The following is a 13,396-nucleotide window of genomic DNA, read 5'->3' on the forward strand; positions in this document are numbered from 1 at the left end:
ACCGCGTTTCAAACGTGTTCCTGATTGACGTCTATCAACTGCCGTTCCAGCGTTTTGTGGTATTTCAATACGAGCAGGAGTATTTGCAGCGGGTATATGTGATTTAGTTACCATTTTGGTATCGGCAAATGCATCAGGCAGCTGATTTGCTATATTTTGTAAATGCATGATACGTCGAACTTCTAGTTCTAACTGTTTCGTAGGAGGATCAAGGTGTAATAGAGATGGCACACTCCATTTGATTTCTTTTCCTACTTGTTTATTGTCTCCCCCTAGAGTTGGGAATTCTTTCTCGTTGAAATGACAATCAGCAAATCGTGTCGTAAACACATCACCAGTTTGTGGTTCTAGGTATCTTATTATTGATGGAGAATCATAGACAATATATATTCCTAACCGTCTTTGCGGTCCCATCTTTGTACGTTGTGGTGGTGCCACTGGAACATAAACCGCACAACCAAAGATTTTTAGGTGGGAGATATTTGGTTCTCTACCAAATGCTAATTGTAATGGAAAATATCTATGATATGCACTTGGTCTTATCCGAATGAGTGCTTCTGCATGCAATATTGCATGTCTCCATACAGAGGTTGGAAGTTTTGATCTCATGATCAATGGCCTTGCAATCAGTTGCAGCTGTTTGATTAACGATTCTGCCAATCCGTTTTGTGTATGAACATGAGCAACTGAATGCTCTACTTCAATCCCTGATACCATACAATAATCATTAAATGCTTGGGATGTGAATTCACCAGCGTTGTCTAATCTAACTTTTTTAATTGGATAATCAGAGAATTGAGCTCTTAATTTGATTATCTGAGTCAGAAATCTCGCAAATTTCATATTTCGAGATGATAACAAACAAACATGTGACCATCTACTGGATGCATCGATTAGTACCATAAAGTAATAGAATGGTCCACATGGCGGATGTATCGGTCCACAAATATCACCTTGAATTCTTTCCAAGAATTTTGGTGATTCTTTATCAATTTTGATTGGTGATGGCCTTATGATTAATTTACCAAGAGCACATGCAGTACATGTCATTTTTTACTTTGATATATATCTTGAGTTTTCATTGAATGACCATGCGAACTCTCGATGTTTTTTCGCATCATTGTAGTGCTTGGGTGACCAAGACGGTCATGCCATAATATAAGTATGATGTAATCCAGAAGGAAGTTCTGGAAACTTTTCCAGTACAAGGCTTTTGCCTGATTTCTTAGAAGTTATATACATATTCTTCTTTCCATTCTCAGTTGCAGACTGAGTGTCATATCCTTGAAGGTATATATCTTTAAAACTCAACAAATTTCTCTTAGAATTTGGAGAATATAAGGCATAATCTATGGAAAACTTTGTTCCATTAGGCAACATAAAGTTTGCTTTGCAAATTCCTTCGATCAAGTCCGTAGGACCTGATATTGGTTGACAGTCATTTTTGCTGACTTTAAGTTAGAGAAATATCTCTTATCTTTCAGTATAGTGTGTGTTGTACCACTATCTGGTATGCAAACTTCTCTACCAATTTGCTTAGTTGTTGTTTCATTTGCTTTCTTATCCATTTCCTCAAAGTGTTCATTAAGATTCACTTCCTTTGTCTTGCCTTTGATAGTTTCTTGGTATAACTTACATAGATGTTGAGGAGTTCGGCATATTTGAGACCAATGTCCCTTCGATCCACATCTGTAACAGACGTTCTCGTTTTTACGAATAGGATTTTCTTGGGCTTCTTTCCCTTTTGTCCGGTCAGATCGATTTCATGTGTTGGATCCCCTTCCTCTTGGTTTGTAACTCCTTTCATGACCACGATTAAATCGATGACCACGATAGGAATAATTTCCTCTTTCCGGATTTTTCACATCCGTTGCATTCACCTCAGGAAATGCTTTGGTTCCCGTGGGTCGGGTATTGTGGTTTTTAATAAGGAGTTCATTATTTTTCTCCGCTATCATGAGCGCCACAGCGAGTTTAGAAAACCTTGTATACCCGCGGTTTCTGTATTGTTCTTGTAGAACATAATGATTTTTGTGGAACATTTGGTAAGTTTTCTCAAGCATTTCTGCTTCCGTTACAGGCTTACCGCAATATTCTAATTGCGCCGCTATCCTTAATATAGCGGAATTGTATGTTTCCACCTTTTCAAAATCTTGAAACCGTAGGTTTGCCCACTCATCGAGTGCATGGGGAAGAGTTATTTTCTTCTGGTTATCGAACCTCTCTTTTAGAGCTTTCCAAAGATTTAGAGGATCTTTTATCCTTGCATAGTCATGCGTAAGGTTTTCATCTAGGTGTTTTCTCAGAAATATTACGGCCTTAGCCTTTTCATGAGAAGCTGATTTATTTCCTTCTATTATTGTATCGAGAATTTTTTCCGAGTCTAGATGAAGCTCCATATGTGTGATCCATTCTGTGTAATTTGCTCAAGTTATTTCGAGAGCCAGAAACTGAAGTTTCTCGATATTTGCCATTTGAATTTCCGTAGAAACAAAAAATAATAAATTTTATTAGAATTTCATAATTTTAAAATGAACCATTTATATTAATAATACACGCAATTACAAGGAGAAACAACGCATAGAAAAGTAAACCGACATTAAGTGTAAATTCTTCAGGAGCAAATTCTCCAATAAAAAGAACGTACATAGAAGCAAAAATTAGAATTGCACATAAAACCAAAAATATGTGAATCATCTTTCTTGCAATGAAAACCCGGAATGGAACGATTTGAAAATATGTGAGTGAAGATGAAATGTTTTGGATGAAGTAAATGAGTGAAGTATGAGTGTATTTATATATGAAAAACACTGTTCATAGCCGTTTGAAAATAATAAAAATTTTTTTTTATTTGTGACCGTTGGGATTAAATCATATGAACCGGAAATCAATCTGGAAATATCGAAATAAACTGTTAACCAAATTCAGTAAATTTCATAATATTTTATATAGGTGACCAAACATTTATATAATAACCATAATATAATAAACAAACAAATATCAATCATATTATGGTGATATAAAAATTATAACATTAAATAAATTATGTGGCGGCACAGCCAAGCCAATAATTATAGTGTAATTAGCAATCAAGGTTTATTAACGAGGCGAGATACCGTCCGCATTAATATAGATAAATAATAATAATTAAAACAACCACTATAAAATAATTAATAATAATATAGGCGGTATACCGGCCATTATAGCAGAGTAAATATGATACATATAAATTTTACCGAATTGCAGAGTGATCTTGCTGATAACGTGTTATAAAATAACTTATAATTTTATAGTATCGAGAAATTTAAATAAGGGCGAAATTTTATACCCGTAGAAAGAAAATAACACTGATATGTGATAAATATACGATAGAGAGAAGTTATTATAAAGAAAGAGAAGAGAGATGAGGTGCACGTTACAAATGATCGAAATCGATCATTTATATAGAAGTAAAAAGTAGAAGTTATTATACGTGCATAGTGACAGTAGATCCCACATTTATTTACAAAATCAACAATTGAGGCGCCTCTCTTCTTGTTCTATTGCTGCGATACTTGACTTTTGTAACAATCCGACCATTAAATTAATACCCAGCTCTACCAGATAAACAAGATTCGGTTTAACACGTTGACATTTTGAATGTGTGTCTTCGATTTGTATTTTGGTTTTCCTGTAAGATTGTGGGTGATAAGAACTGGTGTTGGATTCATAGTTTGAACTGCTCGATGTGGGACTAAGATTGCATGCTTAATATGGTTGTTCCACATTGATGAATTATTACTTCTGCGCTAATGGTGAAATTGATGAGGTTGTTAGACTTGTAGTAAATTCAGGTCATGTAGATTCTCTTTTGACTCGAGGAGGCTGGCATGTTCGTGTCTAGTCCGCAAGCAAAATGTTTTCAATTCTCAGAGAACTTAGAGGTTGATTGTTTATTATTTTTGAAATAGTTTCTGGTTTTTGTTTATCTAAAAACTATTTTTTTACCAATCAAGTTTTAAAAAAATAGATTCCCTAAATTGTTTCGTTGGCTTTTCACCAATGTACGTGAGTTTTCGTTTTTTTTTTTTTTGCTTCTTTTCTTTTGTTAAAATTAATGCATTAATAATAGCAAAACAATCTCTATATAAATTAAACGGATCAAACATTAGCTATTATAACTTTTTAGTTGAGTATAAATAATTTATCTGACATCTAAAATCTAATATAAAAGTATATTTATTTTTATTAAATTTTGAAACTTTGTTTAGGTATATTATTTAATAATGTTTTAACTAATATTTACCATAGACTTTAATTGTAGAAAATATAACTGAAGTTGTTATAAAGTAATTATATAAGTACTATTTATTTATTGCATTATATATTTATTTTTTTATTTTATAACTTTAGCTATTAATATTTAAATTAAATAAATTTATATGTGTATCATTGTGTTAAAATATATTTAAAATTTGTTTAGTTTTAAAAAAAATAAAAATTAATTATTTTATGTGGTAATATTTGTATTATTTATTATTTTCTGAGTAAGTAATATATTTTTTGCTGTTTTAATAAATAAGCTTATGTGTGTTTTGGTAATGATATTATATTTCATTATTTCCAAAATAAATATTTTATTATTGATAATATTTTCATTTCATTATTTTGTAAGCAAAAACAAAAAACTAAAAATCAAAAACTAAAAACCAAAATCTAAAATCACCATTTATATTTTTCAAAAAAAAACTAAAATCTACAGCAAAATCAAAAACCAAAAAAATCAAAATTTAAAATCTAAAAACCAAAAAATATAAACCAAAATCCAAAATCTAGAAACCAAACAAACAGTCCTCACCTTAATCAACATTTTGATGTGGCACTCGTCTTCCTTGGCAAAGTGCTAAGAATTGATGTATCTGTGAACGGTGTAGAGTTCAACAATATTTGAACTTCTTTTTGAATATAGATTAGTTTTTAAATATGATATATCTTTACAACATTGGTTGCTGTTATAGTTCAAAAAGAAAAAACATTGGCTTCTGCCAGTTTTACTGCTCCTACTAAGTATTTTCTTCCATCTGAAGTTACTCTCTTGGTATGTTTCTTCAAATCAGAACTTGGATCACATGCTGATAATTCATTTAAGCCTCCACACTACTTGACAGTCAGTTTTCTTTCCTTCTTGTATGTGAATCCAATTAAGTTATCATTCATTGCATTCCCATATGTTTCTCATTCTGCACCAGAGGAGAAAAGGGTGGAAAATTTGTTGCTTTCAGGGCTTAAATAAGCTTAAGCTCACATTATTAGGAGTCAGAAGCAATATCATTGTTCTCAGGCTCGTGTTTTGTGTGGGATAGAACCGTTCAAAAACTATCAAACGTGCAGTCTTTCATGGTGAATCTTATTGTCCTTATTTACATCAGCTTTGGAAATCTCATGCATTTTTTTATCAACCAATAGAATTCTTCTTCAACCTCCTACGTTTTACTCTTACACAATCGACATGATCATTTGGTTGCTAGGAAAGAAACGAGATAAGAAGGTGAAGTGGACTTGGTTGGTTGTGCTCTTCTCCGAGGGATCTGAATCATCAATTCAGTCTGACCAGTCACATTCAGACCGTAAGTGGAAGTTTCTCAAGCATTTAGATACTTACGGTGTGTTGTTTGCTATCAGAGAAATAGTACTTAATTAGTTCCATCTATATGTTTTGTAAATTTAGTGGACAGATCATGGTTAGGAATGAAGTATACCATTTAGACACTCGTACTATGTTGTTTCTTATCAGATGATTAGAATTGAGTTCCATCTTCTGTAGGTGAAATCATTTTTGAGTTAGTTAGTTCAATGGAGCAATCTGGAACTAAGTGCGCAGCTCCGTATGTTTATGATTCTTATTAGAGCATCTCCAATTCTTTTTTTTTTGTTCACGAGCATTTCCAATTCATTGTTACTTTTGCATCTATGATAGCATTTAGAGTTAATTTCATTCTAACCTATTGTTATTTCTTCCCCTAAAATAAAGATTACTATTTTTTCCTAGCTAATCTATATTTTGAAGATTGCTATTATTGGAGAATACATCAGAGCAAACTCTATCTCTATTATAGATATTTTTTATTTTAGAAGAAAATATAGCAAAATACATTGGAGAAGGTTTTTGTACAGTTCATACCAAACTCTACAAAGGTTTTTGGCCCAAACCCCCACAGTTAAGGCTCCTACAACCTGTGATGAGCTCTGCAAAGGTAAGTCTTCGCTTTTGGAGGGTATCTTTGTGGCAAATTCATCACTCTTTCAAGTCTTAAGCAGTTTTCTTCCCATACACAATTCGTTAATGCTTTGATTACTTGATATGCCTCTAGCTTGAAGCTTTTATTTCCACACAGCATTTGTGATAATGTCACTTGGCTCTTTTCAGGGAATCGTTCTGCTTATTATCTTGATCAGTGGACTGTGTTGTAGGTGGGCATATCGACACAAACTGACTTAGATTCTAGACTCCTCAAGAGCGGTCACATCTTTGCCCTTTCAAATGGGGATTGTTACATTACTTGAACAAGTGTGCATGTGATTATAAAACTTGGTATTATTATATCATATTCACTTATTTGTTTGTTTTTTTGTCTTCATCGAAAATGTTTGTAAGCACTTGTAATAATTGAGAACGTTGAAGAAAAAGAAAAACACACTTTGAAGCCTAGTGTGGGTATGTGTGTTTACTTTTTTACTTTTTACCGTTACTGTTTGGTCGTCATTCATCTATACCATGCACATACACACACAAATGATGGACCCAATGAGAAATGTATTTATTGTTGCAGAGCCTTAATTACGAAGGGCCGTATATGTCTTGCGAGTTGCGACCCATTACCCATCACTACCTACTTAACTTCCCGACCTACAAACCAGTCACTAGTGAAAATGAGAAAGCAGAGATGAACTATAGAGTTTGGAATCACTTTCAAACATAGGATGCTGTGGCACGTCCCATCCCACTTCACCTCTCCTTTCTCACTCTCAAACCTCAACATACACCACATAACTCTAAATCTTGCTTCTAGAAGCAGAGGTTGCGAAAATATTATTGTTGAGACAATTTTGATAAGGAGAAAGGAAGGTTTGAAAGTGATTCCAAAATGCTAATCAAGGTGTTAGAGAATCCTCAAGAAGAGCCACAACTACGTACATTCACAGTGGAGGTGCTGTACTACAAGAAGATGACACTACAAGAAAACACACCGAATTCCGACGGAGGTTCTGACGGACACCAAGGTCGTCGGATATTTGTGACGGAATACTGACAAATTTCCGACCAAATCCAAAAAAACTAAGTCGTCGGAATTCTGTCGGCCATTTCCGACGGAATTCCGACGAAATAGGGTTCGTCGGAATTTTCCGACGACTTTTCGACGACATTCCGATAAAAAATGTAACCGTTGTAGTCGTCGGAATTCCGTCGGAAAATACCGACGAATTTCCGACGACATTCCGATTTACAGGAATGTCGTCGGAATTCCGTCGGTATTATCCGACGGAATTCCGACGAACCATGTGACCGTTGCCGACAAATATATATGACCGTTGTATAGCCGTTTGAGATTGGACAATACCGACGGAATTCCGACGGACTGCTTTACATCCGTCGGAATTCCGTCGGAAAGTCGTCGGAGGTCCGTAAGCAATTTCCTATAAATACAACCCCTCCTCATTCAAATCATTCACACTTCATTCTCTCTTCATTCTCTTTAGTCATAACAATTCCGTGAAAATCATGTCTTCAGAAGTTTATTATCGTTCGTGGATGGATAAACCTCATTTGGATCCGAACACCAATTTGCTTACGGAAGAATACGTTCAAGGGATTGGAGAATTCATGAGGCTTGTTCAACAGCAACCGGATGCAAAAAGTGGTATGTTAAGATGTCCCTGCTCTTCTTGCAATAATAATAAGGTTATAAAAGAATTTGATGTTTGGACTCATTTGTATATGAAAGGGTTTTCACGTAATTATAAAGTTTGGTACCTTCATGGGGAAACTGGTTATGAATATGGTAGTACTAGCGAACCTCAGCCTGTTAGTGAACCTCAGCCTGATATTAGGTTAGAAGAATCTAGAACGGATATAGATTATGGTGTAGGTACTGAGCAGATGGTACATGATCATTATAGAGGGGAAGAACCAAACCCCGAGTCTAGGAGATTTTTTGACATGTTGGATGCAGGAAAACAACCTTTGTATCAAAATTGTAGAGATGGTCATTCAGTCTTATCATCTGCAACTAGATTAATGGGTATTAAGACAGACTATAATTTGGCTGAGGAATGTATGGATGCGATTACTGATTTTGTCAAAGGTATTCTACCTGAGGATAACCTTGCACCGGGTTCATACTACGAGGTTCAGAAACTTGTTGCAGGTCTTCAACTACCGTATGAAGTGATAGATGTATGTATTGACAACTGCATGATCTACTGGAGAGCGGATGAGACACGGAATGTATGCAAATTTTGTGGGAAACCTCGTTATCAGGAGACGAGGGGAAGAGTTCCGATCCCATTCAAAAGAATGTGGTATTTGCCTTTGACGGAAAGATTGAAGAGGTTGTATCAGTGTGAGCGCACAGCAAAAGCAATGAGATGGCATGCAGAGCATTCCACAAATGGTGAGATTAGACATCCTTCAGATGCAAAGGCTTGGAAACATTTCCAGTCAACATATCCAGAATTTGCGGAAGAGAGAAGAAATGTTTATCTTGGATTATCTACTGATGGTTTCAGCCCATTTGGAAAGCATGGAAGGCAGTATTCTCTATGGCCAGTTATTGTGACACCGTACAACTTACGGCCGAGCTTGTGCATGCGACGAGAGTTTTTGTTTCTCTCAATTCTCGTCCCCGGGCCAGATCATCCTAAAAGATCACTAGATGTGTTTCTTCAACCACTAATATATGAGTTGCAACAACTATGGGCGCATGGTTTTGAGACATACGATGTTTCGCGCAAAGAAAACTTTCAGATGCGGGCAGTACTTATGTGGACAATAAGTGACTTTCCAGCATATGGTATGTTATCTGGATGGACAACACATGGGAAGCTATCATGTCCATATTGTCAAGATGACACAGATGCTTTCCAACTAAAGAACGGAAGGAAAACGTGTTGGTTTGACTGTCACAGACGATTTCTACCACCTGATCATCCATACCGCAGGAGTAAGACTTCGTTTACGAAGAACAAGCAGGTGTTTGATGGTCCACCTGAGGAAGTTAGTGGGAAAGATTTGTTGAAGCAGTTTAGGTATTTTGATGCAAAAAGGACGCCAGATGTAGGTGGACATGAAAACATTCGAGTCAATGCGGTTGGAGAGCTACATAACTGGCACAAAAAGAGTATTTTCTGGGATCTGCCATATTGGGAGAGTCATCTATTGCGGCATAATTTAGATGTCATGCATATTGAGAAGAACTTCTTCGATAATCTGATGAACACAGTCCTTAACATCCAAGGTAAAACGAAGGATAATTTGAAGTCAAGGTTGGATTTAGTCGATATTTGTGATCGTTCTGAACTTCACGTTGATGAGAACGGTACGGCCCCTTTTCCCATTTATCGGCTAGATGGTGCTAGAAAAGAAGAGTTCTTTGATTGGATTACAGATAAAGTGAAATTTCCTGACGGATATGCATCAAATTTGGGGAACTGCGTTGATAGAAGCGAAGGAAAGTTTACTGGCTTGAAGAGTCATGATTGTCATGTAATTATGCAGCGCCTCCTTCCGTTTGCTTTTTCAGCATTATTGCCACGTAATGTTCATGAAGCAATTGCAGGTATATTATATTTTTACAATTTAATTTATTTTTATATTTAACAATTATGCTTATAAAAACTTAATACTTACGAAAATTATGTCTTTTATCTATGTAGGGATTAGTGTTTTCTTCCGCGACTTATGCAGCAGAGTAGTGACTGAAGAGGGTATTAATAATTTGAAGACAAACGCACCAGTCAGCATGTGCAACCTTGAGAAGATATTTCCTCCATCATTCTTTGATGTAATGGAACATCTTGCTATTCATCTCGCAAGAGAATTGGAACTTGGTGGTCCTGTGCAGTACAGATGGATGTATATTTTTGAGCGTTATATGCATCATCTGAAGAAGATGGTCAAAAATCAAAGCAGGGTGGAAGGATCTATAGTGGCACAGGTGATCAATGAAGAAACTGCAATCTTTGCTGAAAATTATTTTCCACCAGAAGTGCATACAAAACACCGAAGACCTGCTCGGCATGATGATAGAGGGGAGAGAGCAACATATCATGTTACTGTCCCAAGCATGTTCAAGGAAATAGGACGACTTAGTGGAAAATTCACGAAGCGGAGACTTACGGACACTGAGCACGCTCATTTGCAAACATATTTGCTCACCAACTGTGAAGATGTTCTACAATATGAGAGGTAAAAATATTTATTCATTTATTGTTAGATTAATATTCAATAATTTTATTTCATATTGATAATATTTTTGTATATAGTGTATATATGGCGGAGTTGCGTATGACTCACAGGCATGCAACAGAAGATGAGCTTCGACAACTTAGAGATAACGGATTTGCTGCGTGGCTTCGTAGTTATGTGAGTCATATATCATATTACCCTATGCAAATGATTAGTTTAAATTTAATATATATAAACTAATTAATTTTGCAATCATATATGTTTTTAATTTATAGGTGAATGATGGTTTGGCCAGAGGTCTTGTGTTCGATGATTGGATACGCGAATTTGTGCAGGGACCAAACTATGTGGTCAAATCATATCCTAAATTTTGTACGCGAGGATATGCATTCACAAGGAAAGGTCATTCTAAGACAACATATGATGCTGGTGTTTCATCTTCTTCTGGTGACGATGTCTACTACGGCAACATAAAAGAAATATTGGAAATCCAATTTCCTGGAATGGTTGGATTGCGTTGTGTAGTATTCTATTGTGATTGGTATGACACCACCCCAGATAGAGGAGTGAAGATTGATGCGTTTGGTGTTACATCAGTTCATTCGCGGCGGAAACTTCAATATTATGATCCCTTCATTCTTGGTTCGCAAGCTGATCAGGTATGTCAATTTATTCATAATTTTTTAGCAATATAATTAATTAATGTTATATATTTTACTAATACTTGTATAATTGATATGTATAGGTGTGCTACATCAGTTACCCTCGGGTGACGTACAGAGACGATCCATGGGTTACTGTAACGCAAATCAACCCAAGAGGACGAGTGGATGGAACTTCTGATGATGATGAACCATTGCAACCAGAGTCTACCAGCAACGCCCAGGCAGTTGAAGATTTGGAAAATGTTCAACTCGTTGAGAATTTGACTGTGTTTGGACATGATGCTGTCGTACATTCAGAGCCGGAAGCCGAGGTTGGGGAGTTTGATGAAGATTCAGAAGATTCTGATTAGTTTTTTTTTTTTTTTTTTTAATGGTCCGTCGGAAATCCGTCGCAATATACCGACGACATAGCGACGACAATGGGTTTCATTGAAAATTGGAAAGGTCGTCGGTATTTCGTCGGAAAATACCGACGACATGTGTTTCTATAAAGTTTCAATCATAAAAATCTATAAATTTAGATGCCAAAACTATGAAAATAACACATAATAAGTGTTTAGTATAGTATTAGATCGCAACCGTTCAAATATAACAACTCATTAAAATATTTATGTATGCATATCATTGTTTTCATAACATCTCATCTTAACATTATATACGTATACAATCATATTTATATAAGCTTACACTACAAAAAATGTTGTTGTGTAAAATCGTGTTATAAAACATTTTTATTGTTAAATCTTTATGCAAATACTATATATATTATCAAAGATTTGGATTTTGCATTTACAAACTTGAAATCAACACCCTAAACACTAAGTCGTCGGAATTCCGTCGGAATATACCGACGGAATGTGTCCGTCGGAAAATACTGACGGACACATTCCGTCGGAATATACCGACGGAATGTGTCCGTCGGAAAATACTGACGGACACATTCCGTCGGAATTTCAATTTGCCCGGGAGAACCAAACCGCTTGAAAATTTTCGCGAATCGGCATTTGGTATATTTTAATTATACCGACGGAATACCGACGAACCCGTGTCCGTCGGAATCCTCGGATATAAAAACCCTCCTTCTTCCTTCTTCGTTATCTCCGCGGCCCCCCTCTCACAAAACGCAAACAATCCGGCGATTTCTCCCCCTCTCCGGCGATCCCGGCCTTTCTCCACCTCTCTTCACCGGCGAATCCTCTCCTCACCCTCATATCTCTTCCCCAAACCCCAAATCATGTAAGAATCATCCCAAACCTTCTTTGTTATCAATTGTTTAGGGTTTTGGTAGTTGATCTCGGATTTTAGGGTGTTTGATTGAAAATTTTAGGATTAAATGGATAGTTTAGGATATATAAGTTAGGATTGTTGTTTTAGTTTTTTTTGGAACATTTTTTGATTTTTAAAAACGTTTTTTGATTTTTCAAAACGTTTTTTTTTTATTTTTAAAAACGTTTTTTGATTTTTAAAAACGTTTTTTGATTTTTTAAAACGTTTTTTTTTTATTTTTAAAAACATTTTTTGATTTTTTAAAACGTTTTTTTTTTATTTTTAAAAACGTTTTTCAAGTTTCCAGTAATGAAATATATATAATAAAACATTTTTAAATTTTTTTAAAAATATTTAACAACATTTTTCTATATTTATAATTTTTTTATAATTTTGTATACATATATATATATATATATGTAAATCATCTATAATAAAAATTTTAAAATTTTTTATAATTTTTTATAAGTTTCCACTAATAAACTATGTATAATAAAACATTTTTTAAAAAAAAATATAAATATTTAACAACATTTTTCTTCATTTATAAATTTTTAACAACATTTTTCTATATTTATAAATTTTTTATAATTTTGTATACATATATACATATATATATAAAAGGTTTAATAGTTTTTTTTAAAACGTTTATAAAATCTTTTGTAAATATATAAATGAAAACATTAAAATAGAAATGATTTGAAAATATGTTTATGGGTTAATTTTTTTTTTTAGGGCCGAGGATGAAGCCCGCCCCGCAGCCCGTCTTCGACGTAGTTCGGTGAGCAGTTCCCGTGCATCGGGATCGTCTCATGACTCGGTTCCCGCATATATTCCCGCTCCAGCTCCCTCAGCCCCTCACGCTGCTGCTCCACAGGATCCGTGGGTCATGCCGGTTCATCTATTGGTTCAACAACCAGGTCGAGAGCATCTCCCGTTTCTCCAACCCAACCCACGACGAGGCCATAGCACTTGGTTAGTATTTTGTTTATTTGTACCGTTATATTTTTCCTTTAATTAA

This window comes from Brassica napus, chromosome C6 (assembly GCF_020379485.1).
Source record: "Brassica napus cultivar Da-Ae chromosome C6, Da-Ae, whole genome shotgun sequence".
Classification (NCBI taxonomy): domain Eukaryota; kingdom Viridiplantae; phylum Streptophyta; class Magnoliopsida; order Brassicales; family Brassicaceae; genus Brassica; species Brassica napus.